Source organism: Macaca thibetana, chromosome 13 (genome assembly GCF_024542745.1).
Source record: "Macaca thibetana thibetana isolate TM-01 chromosome 13, ASM2454274v1, whole genome shotgun sequence".
NCBI lineage: Eukaryota > Metazoa > Chordata > Mammalia > Primates > Cercopithecidae > Macaca > Macaca thibetana.
The window spans coordinates 77,169,190-77,190,635 of NC_065590.1; the positions used below are offsets into that span (position 1 = coordinate 77,169,190).

Sequence of the window (21,446 nt, forward strand, 5' to 3'; positions counted from 1 at the left end):
TGGCTTAGATTATCCTTGGACAATCTATATGTAATAAATAGCATACTAAGTCAAGGGACCTGTCTTTGGATCCCTAGTGGAATTTTAAGTTTCAATGAAGAACTGGGAGACAATCTATTTTTACAATCTGGTTCCCGGTAAATCAAATGCTCCCATTTTTTCTCTGTTTGTTATGTCTGCACAGTGGAGCAGACAACTCACTGTGCCAGTTTGACCTATGTTCTTTCTAACATATGGAGCAGAGTTAATGAGCTTGTTGTGACTACTAGCAGCATTTCGCTCAGGGAGTCATAGAATTTCAGAGTAGAAAAGATAAAAAACAACATTTCGTAGCAGGATTGTGGCAGCAGGCTCCTAACTTGTTTCCCTGCCTTACTCTTTATCTGATCCAATTCATGTTCCACACAAAATCCTAGTTTCCTTGTGTTGAGTTTCTTAGAAGCAGAGCCTGAGCCAGGGTTTGGGGATGTTTATGCAAGCAAGTTATTGAGAGAGTGCTCTCCTGAGAAAGAAAATGAGGAAAGCAGGACATGGCAGAGGAAAAAATGCAAGGGCATGGTCTCAGCTAAACCCAGCTTCAGCTTGATCTCGTGGGATGCTCTGGAGTAGAAATGGCACCACACAGGTGGCCCACTTTGAAACAAGGGGTCCACCGTTTGTACTCCATGTCAACCAGTTGTTAGCTGTGGGCTGCCAAGGCTAATGGAGGGTGGACTGAGGGCAATTCAATTCTTAAAAGAAGGCGGCAGCTCTGAATATTAGCAGCCAACACTCAGAACATCGGGGAGGGTGCCCATCCTAGAAATGAAGATATGGGCTGGGCACCAGCTGCCTACATTACACTAGGTAAACTTGAAAGATCAATTTGATGCTGACGGCTGGTAAATTGACTTGCCCAGGAGCACATAGCTACTGTTGTGGTATTTTGTGACTAGCCCCATGCCATGTAGCTTATAGTTCAAATGCTTAATCTGAGATTAAGTTTTATAGATTGGAGCAAAAACAAAAAACAAAACAAAAAACGAAACGCAAAGATTTCTCATAATTCAGGCAGGTTTGGTGGTGAGAGTGGCAAGTGTGGAAGGGAAGAAGCCAGGACTGGCCTAAACAGAACTGACTAGTTAGATCACAGGCTTTAGAGGAGGGTAGCCTTTTTTTTTGAGACAGAGTCTCTCTCTGTCACCCAGGCTGGAGTACACTGGCATGATCTCAGCTCACTGCAACCTCTGCCTCCCAGGTTCAAGCGATTCTCCTGCCTCAGCCTCCCGAGTAGCTAGGACTACAGGCGCCCACCACCACGCCCAGCTAATTTTTTGTATCTTTAGTAGAGATGGGATTTCACCATGTTAGCCAGGATGGTCTCGATCTCCTGACCTCATGATCCACCCACCTCGGCCTCCCAAAGTGTTGGGATTACAGGAGTTAGCCACCGCACCCTGCCTGAAGGTAGCCTTTTAAAAGACTATTCTGTGAGTTGGACACAACAATGGGATATCTAGAAATGGTGTTCTTAAAAGTCAGATGGGTAATAGAGTGATTGTGGAGTAGGACAAAAAGGGCCTAGGTATCACCCCAAACTCTAGACCTGTGACAACACAACTGATCTGGACCCTGTCCACTGAGAACAATGGGACTTCTGATATGCTCTGTGTTGATGTGGGTTGGCGTGGGGACTGTGTGGGACTGGACCTCAAAGACTTAGTTGAACAGGTTCGGGTAAGGCAGGGGTTAGTAGGACCTAAACTTTGATTCAAATCTTTAGTAAAAGATAGTATTTCCTATTTGAGAAGCTCGAATAAAGAGTTGGGTCCCAAGGGTAACTGTATTATTTTCGTGTTACAGACTAGTTGTTGCTTCATTTTGGTGAGAATTACGCTTTTCCCTGAAGTCCCTGGATGGTTTGATGATCTTGATAGCAATTATAAATGTGGTCTGAAAACTGGTGGCAGATGAAAGGCACTGTCCCTGTGGTATATATCCCTGTGTGCTCTATTGACTGGCAAATATGGCGCAGAGAATTTCAAGCATAATGATTGTTCAGCCAACTAGATCCAATCTTATTTTTAAAAGCTGTTTTCTCTCAGAGCTAATGCGTTTGCTGCTGACTCATTCTGATCAGTGGGGCATCGAGTTGAAGGAGCAGATTGGAAATTGTTTTATTGATTTTTTTTCTCTTTTTATTTACCAAAGGTGAGAGAGAATTTCTCTTCCCTGAGAGTTGTTTAGCTATGAGTCCAGTTAAGGACATTAGGTGGTTTGGGTAGAGTCAATTTGGAAACATGGCATCCTGACTTTGCTGCCCTGGTAGAGCAGTAGAATGACTTCAGTCTGCTGACTAATGGGCAAAGGCAACTTTTCTTTATGGTCTTGGCTTCAGTGGTCATTGGAGGTTAGCGACTGCAATGCTGAAGCTCTCAACAGCCTGTGGAATGGCATCAGAGGTCCTAGAGTCTCACCAGCCCCTTGGAGATCATGCTATGGGACTGAAAAGGTTGTGCTTTTGGCTCAGATCCTTTGGGAATTGTCTGATTCAGAATCTTCCTTTCCTCCCTGGTCCCCGTTCTTTCATCAGGAGGAAGAATGAGAAGGAGTTCATTTCTGTTGAATCCAGGAGAAAGAGCTTTCCTCACTATTAACACGACGGAGGTGTTGAATGAGAAATGGAAAATCATTTCCCCCATCAGTTTTTTTCTTTCTTGTGTGCTTTTCCAATGCCACTTCCAAATTCATAGTGAATAGCATGATTAGGAGGTCTTCACGTGGCCCTCTCTGTTTTTTATTCCTCTAAATGATTTTTAAAGTTATCCAAAGTGAAAACTTTTGTGTGCTTTATTAGAAAACATTAATTACTTACCATGACACTGTGCTAAGTAGCTTTCTACACATGACCTCATTTAATTCTCAAAAGAACTCTGTGAATTAGGTTATCATGACTACCTCCAATTTACATAGCCCGGAAGTGTGGGAGCTGGAATTAAAACAGAGGCATATCACCTAGCACTTCAGAGCCCATGCTCTCTACCACCTCCCAGTTCATTGAGAGTGAGGATAAACCTAATTGATGAGCCTGCTGTGGGGGTCTGGATTCATGGTATAGTGCCTCCCCCACCCCCATCACCCACCCAGCCAAGGTTTTATTGTGGGAACCAAGGTGAACAGAAGAGGCTGATCAGAATGGTCAGAGCCAGGCAACCCCACAGAAGTGCAGCAAGTTGATTTCTGACTATTTATACAACCCCATAGGACACTCCCCATTCACTGAGGCTGGCTGGTGGGAGATAACTCTTAAGTGTAAGAGAAAGATGCATGTTGGCTAGCAAGGAGCACTATCATCATCATGATGGAAGGAAGACCACCCATTAGCTTGTTGGACTTGTGGACCACTTCTTGCCTCATGTTGACCAAAACCATGTGAATAGGTTTTTAGCTGTAGCTGCTGCTTAGTCCTCAGAGTTCTGGGAATAGTAGAGACCCTGGAACTAGTGTTGAAGGAAGTGCCCTGCTTTCCATCCCTTATGCAGTCAGACCATGAGGGCAGCTCTTCCATGATATAAAAATGTGAAGATGTTACATACACACTCCATTAAGTCAAATCAGTGTCCTGTTAACTTATGTGTGTTTGATGTGGCCTTTTCAGTTCGTAAGCACCACCCATGCTTTGCATATATGTAGGGACATAAAGGCAATTAAATTGTAGTTCTCAATCAGGTGCACACTAGAATCACTTGTAAAGCATAGAAATGCCCAGGTCCTACTGCAGACCAATTAAATCAGTGTCTCTGGGCATGGGGTCCAAACATCAGGATGTGCTTGAAGCTTTCCAGGTGACTCTAATGTGGTGCTTTCCAGGTGATTCTCAGCTGGTTCTAAGAATTGCTGGATGAAAGCTAAGTCAACTGTGAAAATGTGCTAACAAACCATGTTCCAGGTAAACTATTGTTAAAAGGAAAAAGCTTAGACAAATTAAATTTAACAGCTTAGTTGAGCAAATAACAACTTGCAAGTCTGGCAGCCCTCAGAACCAGGCAGGTTCTAAGAACTCAGGTCAGGCAGCATTTATGGACAGAACACGGAAGTGAGGTACGAAGTCAGCTTAATTGGTTACAGCTTGATGTCTTGCCTTATTTTAATCAGTTGGCCACCTGCGATTACTGAAGCTTCCTTGCTATGATTGGCTGAGACTCAGCTATTTGTTACAAGAGTATACTTGTACGTAGGCTTTCGGTTAGTTTACACACTGAGTTAGGTTGCAGTTCTTTATGTAAGGACTCAAATTTGGAGTCATCCTCAGGCCAAATGTAGTATAACACTATCATATATGTGGAAGCTTGATCCTTACTGTGTAGTTCTGTTGATCAGCCAGGAAGTTTATCTTGGTGACGGCAGTGGAGTTGCCCAAAATGATAGCTTTGTGGAAGCCAGGTAAGGGCATTGGTGGTGGCATTGTTTGAAGGTTTGGGAGTATAGGGATGCAGACACATAAGGGTGTGGCGGCTGCTGGAATTATGGCAGCTCGTTGGGCAAGATTGTGGCTTTGGAGACATACAGGGCAGTGGGAGCAGCCCCAGGCCAAGGGAGTAGACACAAAGGAAGGATCAGGAGAATAGGCCTCACAGGGCTTCAGGCATAGCGATTTGGAATCCCTATTAGATGTCACCTTTTGATGTTTGCAACATGAACTGCTTTAGAAAAACATCCCTCAGGAACATTTAAAAGGGTGTGTGTGCAAGTTTATACAAATGATAACAAAGTGAGGGCCTTGTAGAGGATGTGGCATCCAAAATGTCTGCATGTTCTTTATTATTTATTTGCAACCCCTGTCCTGCCCTCTCATCCCCTAACAGGAATAACAGAGCGTTGTAATTAGTCCAGAATTTAAGCCTAGGAGGGGGCAGAATTTTGAAGGTTCCTCAAGGGAAAACGAAAGAAAAACAAAACCCTTCATTCCTGAACCTAGACCTTGTGTCTTGCAGAATCCTGGCTTGCTCATGTGTTCCCAAAGGAGCTGGAATTGAATGCAGAGACGTGGCTGGGCCCTGTTCTGTGTATGAATGGAGACCGGCCATTCAAGCATTTGCTGTGCTTGGGAACTACCAGGTCTGAGAGGCCCAGAGAGGGTAAGGTAGGCCCCATTGACATTTCATGACATGATCTTGTCTTTTATCACTAGAGATCAGTGGCTGTCCCTTAACAACCCCCGTCTCACCCCTAAAGGAGCCATAATCAAGTGAAGAGGATAGAGAACACGCACAGCCATCTATAGGGCAATGCTGTTTTCCATAGTGAGGTAATTCCCCCTGCACCCTCACAGTGTTGTTATGAGAATCAGTTAGCTAACTTAAAATATTATGTACAATAACAGTTAAGGTGTTAGCATTATCTAAATTCTGGATATTAAGCTGTATTTCAGCTATGTTCTCATATTTTTCATGTCAGAACCTGATGCTTAGTGCAAAATCACCTACACTTTAGAAGTGACGTGAAGCCTGCAGGAACAGAAAGCTCTTGAGCACCATGCCAAGAGCGTGCTCTTACAATATTTATACCTGCTCTGGTTTGAACTGACTTCTTAACTATAGTCTTCTTCCTTGCCTCCCTCCTTTAAGCAAAACGATGAGACCAACTTTGACATATGGAAGAATTTCTTCCGTGCACATTATTCCAGAGGAGAAAAACAAAACATGATTTGCAAATGCTGTCAAGGAAATGTTTCTTTCAAAAGGCTACAAGCAGGATATATTGGTGTGTGAGGATTGTCTTGAAGCTACGTGTGCTGTGAATGAGAGGACCATGATTGTTAGTGCCAGGTATGTTACCCATGGTCTCCACCCAGATGGTTTGCTGTGATGCTCTCATGACACTAGAAATGTTACCTTGAAATCCTCAAGAAATCAAATATTCCAGGGAACAAAATTCCTACACCCCTGTCTCCCGTCATTTGTAGACAAGATGCCACCTGGATATCACTAGATACCTTGGCCAGGCTCTCCCAAGAGCTGTCTACTCTTGGATGCACTACTTAATAACCTTAAAAGCATTCTTAGAAGGAATTTTCAAATTATGAAGTCCATCTTATTTTCCCAGCAGACTCTTTTCAAGGGAATCTCTTCTCAGTCTTACTGAGGGGGAAATAGGATTGGGTCAAAGGAAAAAGAGCAATGCTCTTATCTCATGGCACTTTCAGGTGGGCAGGACAATGTGTAGGGAAAGGCATCATTGCTTTGGGGACACCTCAACCGGTTGTCCAGCAGTGCTGATCCAGGAACCAGATACACTATAGAGCAAGTCTGCCATGAAATGCACAAGAAGCAGAAGAGTGCAGTGGATTACAGCATAGATTTTGAAGTCTGACAAAATTGGCTCTGTCATTTACTTGTCAGATGATTTGGGGTGAGGTACCTCTCCAAGCCTGAGTTTCCTTAGCTGTAAAATGCAGGATAATAACAGCATCTTTTTCATGGGGTTGTTATAAGGCAAGGGCAATAACGCATGCTGGGGGCTTTGCACAGGCCATGGTGCTCTATAAGCACCTGGCACATGCGGCTCGGGTTCTACTGAGAGAGGTGAAGCTGAAGCATTTGCTTTGCCAGCTGACAAAATAAGTCCCATCATGTCTGTAGCCAGATGGGAGGTTACAATAGATAAATAGTCCTGTATGAGTGCAACAGGGTATGACCTCCTGGTTTAAGTGTGCGTTTCTATGACACCATGAAGTTGGGAACTGTCCAGATGATATGCAGATGAACAGAGACTGTTACAAACATGTAAAACTACCAGTCAGCCAGTTGAAGATGTCTTTCCAAAGTACCAGGAAAAACATTGCCTAAGGTGAAATAGAAAGAAAAAACTCCTGTTAAAAATCAAACAAAAATGCTTAAAAATGTCACTTTAATTTTTGTCAACTTTATGCAACTGTCTAGTTTTAAAAATCAACAAGTAGTACAAAGTTTCTATTGAAAAGCTAGAGGTCCCTTTTCACCCCGTTCACCTTGGAGTTCCACCCACCATGGGCAAAGTCTTTCAACTCTATAAAATTTTTAAAATTTAACTTCTATTTCTAATAACATACAATATACTGCTCCTCAGTGAGTTTTCAGTTTTCTATATCCATTGATTTCCATTTCCTCAGATGTCTGGTGATTCTTGGCTGATCATCAGTGTTATATTGAGCAAGGTGTTGGAAGGCTGTTGGAAGCACAGCGGGTGGGAGAGAACCTTCGACTGGGCAGGCTCACTGCACAGGAATGAGGATGGGTCTCAGCCCCCTTGACAGGAGCTCTCAGATATCAGGCTTCTGATTTCCTCCATTCAGGGAACACTTTCCCAGGCCAATGGTGAGGTGTTATAAACCTGAAAGTCTGTCTTCCAGAAGCCCATGGGAGAAGGAAAAAGGGGACTTCACGCTTCCCTGTCCCAAGTTTCTCTTACTTTCTCTGCTTCCCTTGTGCACTACCCGCTGCCTCAGTTGTATCTAGTGTCCCCAGTTCATAGCCACTCAACAGCTTTTCCAGATAGCAAACCTCCAGGCTTCTCTGTGGTGGGAACAGGGGAGTCACTGAAGGCTGGAAATGGGGAAAGCGGTCTGAGGGCCTGAGCACTCCATATGCAGGCTTTCACCCTCTCATCCTGGCTTCAGCCCCACCCTGCAGGCCACTTGCAAGAGATATTAAACCTTCATTTCCCGAACGTTTGCATTGTGAATTCGCTTGCTTCTTGCTGGTTCCCTCCTTCCACCTAAGCAGGTAAACTAGACAAATCTGAACTCAGGTCAAGATGGAAGGGCAGTTGCTGACTTGCTTTCCATCTGTAGAAAATTTTGTTGATCCTGTCCCCTTTGTCTCTGTGGGCCTATGTCCTTTTTATTCCTTTGCTATAATTTTAGTGAGGTTTGAAATGGAATCAGACGTAAATGCCAGGATTCAGTACCTGGAAAACCCCTCCACAACTTCTCAGTGGCCATTTTTTTTTTTTTCTTGTCAATAGGCTTTGAGAGGCTACTAACACTTTAAAAAATAACCCATAGCAATCAAATATTAATCAGAGGTTTCCTATGTGGGAAATTGGAATTCAGGTAGAGTGAGAGGAGGGAATTTTATTTTTTATGCTATACACTTCTACATATAATTATATATATATACACACACACATATATTTAAATCAAACCACTCGTGATAAAAACAAGATGACTTCAAGCACCTTAGTCATCTGTGGCACTTGTTGCCCAAAAATCACACTTGGGCTGGGAGTGGTGGCTCACACTTGTAATCCCAGCACTTTGGGAGGCTGAGGTGGGAGGATCACTTGAGTTCAGGAGTTCAAGACCAGCCTAGGCAATGTAGTGAGACCCTGTTTCTTAAAAAAAAAAAAAAAAAAAAAAAAAAAAAAATCACACTTGTACCAGAGCATAATACTGTGGTTAGGACTGAAATTTCCATTATTTTATTCTCATTTTGGATTCTTTAAAGTTCTGAGGAAGAATTTTTTATGTTATTTTATGCCACTTTAAAATGGCTTTCTGGCAGCAGAACCAATTTTTACTTAATCTGAACAAAAATTATAAAGTTGACCAGGTCTCCGAAATAAGAAAGAATGTTTTGTATGATGATGTCACCTAGACTCTAACTACATTTTAACTTCAGGATGACTGACTGGATATTACAGAAGAACTGACAAAAGTAAAGCGAAAGCTGTCAGTAAGGCATGAGGAACCCTTTGCCTTTATCTGCTGCAAATATCTTGGGTTCGAGAGTAAAAGGCATAAAGTCAGTACTTTAGTGGTGGTAACTCACTAACAACTGAGAGCAGGTAAATATAAAGCCATGATTTGAACCCCTGTGGGTCCATGTTGGTCTTAGCCACCACACCAGACACAGGAACCAAGTGCCCCAGGACAAAGCCAAGAGATCAGAATGGGTAATTCAGCCTAGGGTGTTTGGGGAAAACTTGATCAAAAAAGTGACACGTGGGCATAGTCACTGCTAAACAGGCGCAGGGTCTACTTAAGGCTGTTCACTAGCTCTGCGAGCTCTAGAAGAAATGTGGGTTTCTAGGTGGTAAAGGATTTGCTATCAGTCTTCCTTTTCCTCGCTGTAGATAATAAAACTTGATTTCCAGCAAGGAATGGCACTCTGCTTACAAGCTTAAAATCGCTGGACTACAAAGTTACAGTGATCAAGTCAGTATAGTATTGGTACAAGGATAGGCTCACAGATCATTGACATAGACCTGAGAATCCTGAAAAGGTCATCTTTATATGGCTAATTGATTTTCAATAAAGGTGTCAAAGTAATTCAATGGTGGAAGAAATCTATTTTCAGTATATGGTGCTGGAACAACTGATTATTTTTGCTATCATATCTCCTTTTCCTCATTGTATATAATAAAGCTACTCTAATTTTTATATGAGGAATGATTCTCTACTTCGAAATTTAAAATCATTGTACCACAATGGAATTAAATATCAACACAGAGGAAATTTGAAAAACGCCCAAATATGTGGAAATTGAAGTAAGACACTTGTAAATAATCTGTGAATCAAAGAAAAACATCACATGGGAAATTAGAAATTATTTTGAACTAAATAAAAATGAAATGTATCAAAATTTGTAAAAGGTAGCTAAAACAATGCTTAGAGGGAAATAATAGCTTTAAATACTTCCATCAGAAAAGCAGAAAGGTTTATAGTCAATGAACTAAGTTTCCACCTTAGGAAACTAGAAAATGAAGGGCAAATTAAACCTCTGAAAAGCAGAAGGAAGAAAATAAGAAATATGAGAGAAGAAAACCGATGAAATATAAAAGAGATAACCAAGTGTCAACTACTGGGTGAATAGGTAAACAAAATATAGAATAACCACATAATGGAATATTACTCAGCAATAAAAAGGAAGTAACTGCTGATTCACACAGCAACATGGATTAATCTTAAAAACATCATGGTGAATGAAAGAAATTAGATACATATCTAAACTAGGGTGTCTAATTTCTTTATTCACCATGATGATGCAACCATAGTTTTTGCCTTTTCCAGAACTCCACCTAAATAAAATCATATAGTATGGTTTAGATACCCTAGTTTGTCACCCAAAAATTGTCTGAAATTTTTGGCTAGCATTCTTTTCAGAAAAATTTTACAGTTGTTTATTTGCATTTTTATAGACTTCATAGTATATGTGTGCACGTGCATACACACACCTACCCATCTACCCACCCCCACACACACATACAAAATGCTCTTGTTTAATGTGTTGGTGAAGAGAATGATTCCTCTTTCTACAAATGGCCATATTTAAACTTCTGGAGAATTAATCGTGAGAATATGAAGGTTCTTTATTTAATGCCAATATTTTGGTTACTCTATGGTTGATAATTATTTTTAGAAAGTTTCTTGAGGTCCAGAGCTCAACAACAGGAAGAAACAGTAAACTTTTTGTGTCCTGGGCAGCAATGAGCTGGAATAAGCATCAATGCTTTCGAGAAATAATACCTTGTTGTCGTGGTTTCTTTTCATCTTTCATTTTTTCTTCCTCCCACTTTCTATCTAACTCCCTGTCTTTTACACACATACATACACCTTCATAGTCATTGTGACATTTGGAGCCGGAAATGAAGAGAGCGAGATAAAAGTCAAAGCAATCAAAGGCAAAATTTTAAATGAAGTATTTTCACTTCTAGGATTTTATTCTGAGGAAAAATTAACTATATAAAGTTTAAGCTATAAGGTTCTCATCTCACTTTTGCATGTAATAGTGAAAAGCTATAAATGACCTATGTGTTACATAAGGATTTTATTAAACTACTGTAAATTTTATACAGTAGAATAGCATGCAGCCATTAAAAACCATGCTGTAGAAATATATTTAATAGAAATATCACTATAATCTAAAAAGTAAAGATGTAGCTTTCACAATTGTGTAATCTATTTTATAGTATATAATTATATTTTATGTCAATATATTTTAATATGTAAACATAATTTTTAAGTATATACGTTATGTACTTTATGTGTTATTTACATAAATTATATAATTTATATTATGCCAATCATATTTTTCTATGCCTATATTGACCTATAGAGCAAAAATAAAAGAATATGGAAGATGTTAAAATGATTGAGCGGTAGAAAATGGAAATTTAAAAATTTTTTATTTGCTTTTTTATTTTCTAAATTTTCTTCAATGAATATTTATATTTCTGAGATTTTCAACAAAGACAATGTCATAGAAAGGACATAAAAGAAAGCTGACTGTATTCATTTCCTCTGACTTCCATAACAAATTGCCACAAACCGGGTGGCCTAAAACAACAGAAATTCAGTCTCTCACAGTGCTGGGGCCCAAACCTCTGAAATCAAGGTATCATCTGGGCCCCGCTCTCTCTAAAGGCTCTTGGGGGTAATCCTTGCCCCTCCCAGCTTTTGCTGGCTCTGGGCATTCCTTGAACTGTGGCTGCTTTGACTTCAGTCTCTGCCTCCATCTTTATAGGACTTTTCCTCTTCTGCCCTTCTCCCCGTGTTTCTCCCTCTGGACGTGTGTAATTGGACTTAGGGTAGACCCAGATAATCCAAGACGATCTCATTTAGCAATCCTTAACTGAATTACATCTGCAAACACCCTTTTTCCAAGTAAGATCACATTAAGAGGTTAGAATGTAGACACATTTTTTCTTGTGGAGGAGGGGGGCACCACTCAATCACTACACAAACCAATCTTTAGTTTTTTTTTTTTTTTTTTCCTTTTCTTTGAGACAGAGTCTCACTCTGTCATCCAGGATGGAGTGCATTGGTGTGATCTCTGCTCACTGCAACCTTCGCCTCCAGGTTTCAAGTGATTCTTCTGCCTCAGCCTCCCCAGTAGCTGGGACTATAGGTGTGTGCCACCATGCCGGCTAATTTTTGTATTTTTAATAGAGGTAGGGTTTCACCATGTTGGTCAGGCTGGTCTCGAACTCCTGGCCTCAAGGGATCCACCCACCTCGGCCTCCCAGTGTTGGGATTACAGGCATGAGTCACTGCGTTCAGCGTCTAGTTTTTATTTTTATTTTTATTTTTATTTTTATTTTTTTTTTTTGAGACGGAGTCTGGCTCTGTCGCCCGGGCTGGAGTGCAGTGGCCGGATCTCAGCTCACTGCAAGCTCCGCCCCCCGGGTTCACGCCATTCTCCTGCCTCAGCCTCCCGGGTAGCTGGGACTACAGGCGCCCGCCACCTCGCCCGGCTAGTTTTTTGTATTTTTTAGAGACGGGGTTTCACCGTGTTCGCCAGGATGGTCTCGATCTCCTGACCTAGTGATCCGCCCGTCTCGGCCTCCCAAAGTGCTGGGCTTACAGGCTTGAGCCACCGCGCCCGGCCCAGCCTCTAGTTTTTAAAAGAAAGAAATAGTGATGAAAAAAATTCATTGCCTGTGTGATGAATTTAGCAGTCTGTTTACTTTTGACATTATTTGAAAGCCAGAAAACAATCCATGAGGGAAAGCAGGCACACAGACAAGATAGAAGAGCAGTGCTGTTATGGCATTGACCCTCTCTGATTCATATTTTTTTAAAGATCCAGTTTTATTGTCAAAACTCATAATAGACCTTATCCACCAAAACTGTTCTGATGACCTGAAAATTTTTTGATGAAATATAAGGGACAGAAAAAGTAAATTGGTTTATTTTTAAATCGTCAAACCATCATAATATCAATAAAAAATGAAAACATGGATATATTATTGTTTTGGTATCACTATCCCAAGCTCAATGTCAAAATAAATTTAGACTAAGACCCTTCACTTTTTATGATTCTGAAAATTATTATGTGAGGAAAGGGGCAGTATATAATTTGAAGCTGCCTAATAAATTTGTATTGGGCAAGTACAAAGCACTGATGCTTGGGCCTGGGTCGAGGGGCCTTGGTAGGCACTTCAGCTGGACTCCGAAAGTGTTCTTGGTCACTCTTTAGTGGAAGGGGGTTTGGCCAAGATGAATTCTGACTGCAGAGTCTTTCCTGAGAGGGTTGGTAAAATAATTCCTGGGTAGAACTCTAGACTTGCTGAATCTCTGGGGTGTGGCTTGCTTTCTTATCAAGCTTAAGGTTGTGTTTAGGAACCCTAAAGTTTGCAAACCACTGTTCTTCAGGACCGCTACCGCCTGTTATCCTCTTAATTCATCGAAGTCTTAGAAGAAAAATGTTTTTAAAATCCCACGATTGAGTTAACTGATAGCAGCTTAATATATTGTTTCTAAAGTGTTTGCATTTTAAAAGTCTTGATTACAGAGGTCCATTTCTTTACCCAAAGGAATAAGCCTTAAATGCTGTTCTTTTAGGAACCTTGGTTGGCAAGTGTGGATAAGGAGGTGTTTACAGCCTACGGGTAAATGTGATTTTGCTAAGTGCAAGGTTGAGTTTGCCTCCATGACTGTGCGGAAACCTGGCCAGGCCCACTGTGGGACTCCTGAACTTTGGGAGCTGCACTAACTCACTTATGCCCTTGGTTATGTGAATCATTCTACACTTTTCGATTTACTAGTTTGGAAGTTAGTCTCAGTGGAGAAAAACATCAATGGTGTTCAAGCCACTATTCACTCCCACCTTTGAACCATACCAGCCTTTGTGGTCTGGACTAGCTCATCTGTGTGATTCTAGATCAGCAGTTCCTAAGGTGCATTTACTAAAACACCAGTCCATTTGTTTTCCAATAGCCATTTATTGAACTGCTGCTATGTACCCAGCTCTATTTTAGGCATTGGGGTTATAGCAGGGAATCAAAGAAGATATATGCTTTCATGAGGCTAATGATCTAGTTGTGAAAGGTATAAGCAGATTAAAAAATAAATAAAAGGGTAAGAGGGATTTGTGGCCAAATATCTTTGTTAACAGCAGAGTTTCTCTTATGTTTTAATATATTATTGTGCTTTATAAATTACCGTGGGATAGTGGAGGCAGGGGTGAAGATATACGATGTAGCATTTGAAAAACAGATTTGACCATGGGGCCTCTTTACTAAGGGAGTCCTAGAAAAATACTTTGACAAGTAGATTCTAAAATCTTTAGAGTGAGAGTGTTTCTCATTGTTGTCATTGTTGTTCCTGGATTCAGTGGTTGGGGGGGGCAGGGGTAGAAGCCTATTTTTCATAAAATTCAGAGCTATTATTTCTTCTCTCCTTGACTTCCTAGTACTATTGTATATTTATTAACAAATCACTTCACCAATTCTTAAAACATGCTGACGTTACTCCACAAGGAGTAACGTTACTCCAAATGAAGTAAGGGAGGCTGGTATCCTCACCCTGATATAGTAAGAATGGAGAGAGAGGAAGAAAAAAATATTGTAATAATGATAACCATAATAGAGAGTGTGAACTGGAATTCTGAGATAGCCTTCATGACCTTCACCTCACTCCTGTAGATCATGTTGTCTTACTTGGCAAAAAGGATTTTGCAGATGTAATTAACATTACTAATCAGTTCACCTTAAGACAGGGAGATTATCTGGTGGGCCTAACCTAATCACACAAACCCTTTTAAAAGCTAAGAGTTTTCTCTGGGTGATACCTGGATTTCAGCTGTGATATCCTGCGTACAGAACTCAGCCATGCCAGCTGGGACTTTTGACCTTTAGAACTGTAAATCTTGTGTTAAGCTGCTAAGTTACTGGCAATTTGTTACATAACAATAGAGAACTAAAACACAAAGCTAAAACACAACCATGCCTTTTTTTTTTTTTTTTTTGAGACAGAGTCTTGCTTTGTCACCCAGGCTAGAGTGTAGTGGCACGATCTCTGTTCACTGCACCTCCGCCTCCTGGGTTCGAGCGATTTTCCCACCTCAGCCTTCGGAGTAGCTGGGATTATGAAACTAGGCCTCATAAAACTTAGAAACTAGGCCTCATATAGAAAAAATTAACACCAGGTGGCTCTGGATAGGGTCCCACCCTGCCTCGATAGGGTCCCACCCTGATAGGGTCCCACCCTGCCAATTCCGGGAAACAACCTCATGGGGTCCCACCCTGCCAATTCCGGGGGTCCCACCCTGCCTCGAAGTTCCCGGAATCAGCAACTCCAAGAAAAAACCTCTTAAGGTCCTGCTCTAACCAATTAGAACAAGACACCTTGCTCAGGCCATAGCTAGACCCAATTACCACGCGCCTAAAGCTTTGTTTGAATTTCGCGCCTTAAGTGTGTTTGAACTTGTGTTTGCCTATATAAACAACCTGTAACAAGCACTCGGGGTCCCAGGGCCAACTTAGAGCTTGGGACCCTAGCGCGCTAGTAATAAATAACTCTCTGCTGTGAATCTCGTGTCGGTGATCCTTCGCGGCGACCCCTGCCCAGGAGGGAATCGACAGTTCGGTTCCAACAATTACAGGTGCCCGCCACCGCGCCCAGCTAATTTTTGTATTTTTAGTAGAGACGGGGTTTCACCATGTTGGCCAGGCTAGTCTCGAACTCGTGACCTCAAGTGATCCGCCCGCCTCGACCTCCCACAGTGCTGGGATTACAGGCATGAGCCACCACGCCTGGCCTAACAACCATGCCTTTCATTTGACGAATGAAGGAAGAAAAGTCTGTGGAAATGAACAAATACCACCAGTATATGTGTTCACTGAATATGAGTGTCTTAGACCCCTAGGGTCACTTCCAACTGTGAGATGCAGTAGTTTTAACAGCTATCTCTCTTTCCTAGAGAATTATCTAGCAGAGCATTTTAATTACTCATACAGTGTGCATTTGATGCAGCCCTTCCCTTCAAACAGCTCACACAGTCTGATGAGGGCAGCAGCCAAGTGAGCAGAGCCAGTGTGTGCGAAAGCTGTGCACAGCTGTGTGCAGGAAGGACAGAGTAGCCTGTGCATGCTTTGGGTGGAAAAATGCAGACTTTCTATGAGGAGTTTGGTGATATGTGATGCTATGAAACCTTATTATTACCTGCAGGCTCAAGGATGAGTTCATGAACTTCAGGCTGGGGACCATTGATCCTTTTATGGATGAGGAAACAGGTCAGAGAGAACAGCTATGACTTGCCCAAGGTCATACTGAGAAGCAGAACCTGATGATGAACTCAGATCCACCCACCCCGACAGCAGTTCCGCAGCTATTGTATGTCTTTTTTTTTTTTTTTTCCTAAAAAGAAGCCAATCTTTTCCCCTCATCTGTAAAACTTTACAAAAGACAGCAGAGAACAAAAACCTTTCGTCTAGAACTGTTCAGTTTCAAGGAAGAGAAATGCACTGGAACAAGCAGGCATCCTTGGGGAGCTTCTCATGGCTCCGGGGAACCTAATGCTACCAGCCTACTCCTTCCCTCCGCCTGGGCTACGCTGGCCATTTTCTCTGCTCTTCTGCATATCCATCCCTACATTTATTCCCCCACAGCCCTGAGGCCTCCACACCGTATAGCCTCTGAATCTAAAATCCCCAGTGTGGCTCCTCCTGGTTGACTTGGTCTCTCATTGTCATTTCATATTGCTGTCCAGCAGGGAAGAAATTGAGGCACATGGGATCAGTCATCCACCTTGGCCTGGGGATGGGGAAGTGTTTATGAAGGTAGGATAGCGTCTTTAAGAAGTGTATTAGGAAGATCACCATTACAAGTGCCGAGTGAGGGTGACTGCCCTCTGGATGGGTGCAGCTCATTTAAGAAACCACCTCTTCCCTGGCAAGATAAGCCATATTTTAAAAATCTCATTCTCTTCCCTCCCATTCTCTATGAACCCGATTACCCAAAGACTATTTATGCTACTTCCTTTGCTGCTTAATCTCTAATTCAGCTCTTTCATCATTCAGCTTTCTCATTTATGTTTTGTCTCTCCTCCTTGGATTAGAATACCCATGGAGGGCCTGGAGGGGCATACATTTCATGGTGATGCATGGTCCTGGCATCTTCTTTTTCTTCATTTGTTCAAAGAGCAGCCCCAGTGTTGACGTGTCCTGGCTTTGAGGGCAAGGGCCAAACAGCCATGGCTGGAATGATGGTGGCCAGATGGGATGGTGCTGGTGGTATTTGCTCCAAGGGCCCGGCTGCTTGGCCAGTGTGAATGCCAGGTGATATCTATGAACAAGACTGCCTGGGCTCCAGGGCCACATTCAGCTTTCCAGCTCTTCCTGTGATTCACCCTCACTGGGGGCTGTTGAATCACTCTAACCAGCAAAAGCCACTAATACTTGGCACTGAAATTTAATAGCTCCTATAGCCTAGGGACTTCATTAACTGGAGGGAGAATCAGTGACAGGCTCTTTATGACCCTGGGCTTCCTACTTAGAGCTCCCTAGACCACATCGTCTGAGAGCAGGAGCTGCTGCCATCTTGGGAGGGACATTTGAGAGACAAAAATTTATTTTGGTGTAATACATCCCTTGATATTCATTCCTCTTCTCCACAACCCAAACCAACATCTATGTAGCAAGGTGATTGTAATCTGGCCTTTGGAGATGGGAGAACGATTGATTACAGATATTTGGGAAAGTCTGACCTGGGCAAGCTAACAGCGATGATGTTGTTAGCATCCCCACTCTGTCTTTGGGGAAGTATGTGTTTAGTAGCATTGCCAATCTATGTTTGCTTGTTAATTGCATCCCTAAGCAAACCAATTTAAAGTGTAAGAAGTGCTACTTTGTTTTCTATGAGTCTGTTTCACATTTGGCTTAACCCTTCTCAATTCCAATCAACTCTTCAAAACATTTCCTGCTAAAAAGTTGGTCTGATGACTGTGGATTAAGTGTGTGGGTTTGGCTTCAGAAAGTCTGGGTTCTAAGTCTTGCTTGGCTCATAACTCAGTGTGAGCTTGTGCAGGTCACCCTTAGGAGGATGAAGATTACTAACCCTGGTTATTTTCAAAAGAAAAAACTTATTGAAAGTCGTTTTACTTTTCTGAGCCCGCATCCTCATTTTCAGGAGGCAGCATAGTTGTGGTGGTACAAACAAAGGTTTTGGAGCAGACAGATGTGGGTTCCAATCCCAGCAAAATCATTGATTTTGGTCTTGAGCCAGTTTGTGAGTCTCATTTTCCTTTTCATGAAGAAGTAGGGAGAGTATTGCCTCATTGCATTACATTAGAGTTCAGTGAGAAGACTAAGATAAAGCCCCCGCTCCCTGGCCTATCCTGTCCCCTTATTCACCTCTATTTTTTCAAAGCATTCATCAGTTTTTAGATTCTATAGAATTTTCTTATTTATTTTGTTTAGTATCTATCTCTCCCACAGGTTCCACAAGGGCAGGATTTTTTGTTCATCTTGAACACTGCTATATCCCCAGTTTCTGAAAATAGTATCTGGCATATAATAAGCATTTCATAAATACCGGTAGGATGGAATGTTAAATGAATGTCATTCTTGTCACTATGAAGTGTCAGCTAGTAAATATTTTAGGCTCTAAATATTTAGGCAGACCATGGAGTCTCTTTCACAGCCACTTAACTTGGACGTTGCAGTATGCGTGACAGCTGCCTCATAGATAATACATACACAAATGGGTGTGGCCGTGTTCCTATAAAGCTTTATAACAACAGGCCTTGAGTGGAATTTGGCCTGCAGGCTTCACGAGGTTGCCCATCCCTGCTGTAGACCCACTTAGTGCTTCTGAATTCTGTTGTGTCATTCTTTTTTTTTTTTTTTTTTTTTTTGAGACGGAGTCTCGCTCTGTCGCCCAGGCTGGAGTGCAGTGGCCGGATCTCAGCTCACTGCAAGCTCCGCCTCCCAGGTTCACGCCATTCTCCTGCCTCAGCCTCCCGAGTAGCTGGGACTACAGGCGCCCGCCACCCTCGCCCAGCTAGTTTTTTTGTATTTTTTAGTAGAGACGGGGTTTCACCGTGTTAGCCAGGATGGTCTCGATCTCCTGACCTCGTGATCCACCCGTCTCGGCCTCCCAAAGTGCTGGGATTACAGGCTTGAGCCACCGCGCCCGGCCTCTGTTGTGTCATTCTAACTCAGGAACAGCCCCTGTTTGGGTCCCTCTACGAGGAGGAAACAGGAAAACTCACCCTGGGTCTCCTCTCTTGGCCCCTCTTGCCATGTTCTAGGGGGCTGACCCCAGGGCTTTATCCAGTGCCTTTGCTCTCTGGCTTCTGGTTGACTTCAGTCCCTGAGAGATTATGGCAGGTTCAGAACCTGGAGTAGAGAAAAGTTGGGGAGTGTATTTCTAACTCCTTCCTTCCTGGCGGTGGTTTGGGGAGACTGAGCTCTTCTCCCATGGCCCCGGCATTGTGCAGGTTCCAGTACCACTGCTTTTAGACTCAGGATGCTTTATCATTTTTTGGTGAGTTTTCTTAGCTCTTTTCACACATTTGTAAAAACAGTCCCTTCATTAAACTTGCTTCTCTTACCTACGTTAGCGGGGACCATCTGTTTTCTGGCAGGCCCCTGACTAATACGCTGTTCAAAGCAAGAGTAAAGAGTGGGCAGCCCACTGTGATGCCCCTCCGCCCCCATTCACAGCTGCCCTTGATCCCAGCTCCCCAGTGGCAGCTTTCATGGCTTTTTAGCTGGTTGAAAATTTGTGTTTTCTCTTCCTTTTCTGCCAGGAAGGGCAGATAAAAAAGGAAATGACTTGCTTGAGGTGGGAGGATGACAAAGAAGTGAGATTTTACTTGTTTCTCAAATTCATCCAAAGGGAGAATAGAGTTCCAGAATGTTTTTATTCTAGACAAGCTTTCTCATTCAGCAGGCTGTGTCTTTGGACAAGTTATTTAACTTCTTTGAGCCTCAAATTACATATCTTTAAAATGGATATAGTAAACCCGGCTATGTATATTTATATATTTAGTATGATTAAAAATATGATTTTGAGCTAGATTTGTTTTTTCCTTTTACTAATCATATTAGTAAAGAGGAAAAAAAATACTAATCATATTAGTAAAGAGGAAAAAACAAATTTAGTCATATTAATAAAGAGGAAAAAACCAACAAACCTAGCCCATAGAATATGAAATACTATTAAAATTGTGAAGTATGGTATCTGTAGGTACTTTCTTCCCTTCATTTTCTAAATTTTATGATAAGCATTTATTACTTTTTATCAGAGAAGAGGAAAAACATACTATTTGCCAACTCTACAAGGTGACCCAGGAAATAAAACAAAAGATTATATTGGGATGCACTTTGAGAACTGCAAAGTGCCATGAGGATGGGCATGACTCTTACTAACTTACGCTGTGTGGTTAAGTGGGCCTCTGCTTGCTTGTCCAGAGGTGACTCCTTTTGCTAGGCCCTGAGCTCTTGGGTCCTCAAAGCTCAAGAGAACATTACAGGAGGTTGGCAGCAACCCTGATGCCCCACTTCACCTCAGTGGTTTCCACCACCCCTAAGGCTGACCCTCCTTCTTGGGCTGTCCTGATTTCAGCCCCAATCACTCCACTAATGTCTGGAGGATTTCTAGAAGCACCTGCCACAGGTCCAGGTCCCAAGGTCTCTTTGTCTGACACATGAGCTCAGACCCTGCTGGACAAGAGTAAACGGCACTACTAGTCTCTCCTCCCTACCACATTCCCTTGCTGGAGCCAGAGAAGGAGCACCATGGACGTCACAGACATTTTTGGCTAACTCTTTTCTTGTGTATTTTTGAATGAAGCCTTTCCTCTGTGGCCATATTGATGATGTAGTGCTTGCCTTCATTATCCCTCCCAAAGAAACGACTTTGATATAGGTGGCCCTTGGATTAAGCTTTTTCACCTCTCTCTCTCTTTCTCAGACACACACACACACACACAGAGTCACACACACAGATAAAGTTGAAGTCCCATTTTCCTTCCTTCTCAGTGTTAACCACTGTCATGAAATGAATTTGGGTTTATCTTTTACAGTAATGTTTTCTGGTTTAGAAGTGATCGGTTGTATTCTCTTAATTGATGTTCTTTTAAATATTACCATTAACATTTAAAAATAAATATTTTTATCAAAGTGTGGCATGCATACAGAAATTGTACAACTCTTAGGTGTAGAGTTTGACAAGTAGTATTAGGGGGTGAAGGAAGCAGTAATCCACCCCAGCTTCAGGCAATAAAGGGGTTAATTGTCTGTAGAGAATCTAGAAACAGGAGAAAAGCAGCTTTTATTACCATCATACATTGGATATTCTAATCAACGTCAGTGATAAGATACTCATCCTTGCTGGAGTAGACCACTCTGGTGGCCTCCCTACCTTTGTATACCACTTCACCTTGATAAATGTCACACAGTGAAAAAATCCAGGTAATGACTACTCATATCTAAAATAGAAGAGGGCCAACACCCTGGAAAACTCACTTTTATACCACAGATTCATTTTGTCTATATTTTAATCCTATATAAATGGAATCATATACTATAGGTTCTTTTAAGCCTGGGTTCTTTTGTTCAACTTCATGTTTGTAAGATTCATCCATACCATTATATGTAGCAGTTTATTAATTTCTGCTGTGTAATATTTCATTGTGCATATACAAAACATATTTATCCATTCTTTGGTTGATTAACATTTGGGTTGATTTCGTTTTGGG

The 21,446-nt window shown here is 42.0% G+C and overlaps 1 long non-coding RNA gene across 1 annotated transcript in view; it reads left to right on the forward strand.

The window, feature by feature from the left end:
• Window positions 1–18,568, forward strand: part of LOC126933848 (uncharacterized) — a 110,187-nt gene extending 91,619 nt beyond the window's left edge. The window contains exon 3 of the long non-coding RNA XR_007718742.1: window positions 15,911–18,568. This is a non-coding gene — a long non-coding RNA (uncharacterized LOC126933848). The remainder of the gene's footprint in view (window positions 1–15,910) is intronic.
• The last annotated feature ends 2,878 nt before the right edge of the window (window positions 18,569–21,446 follow it).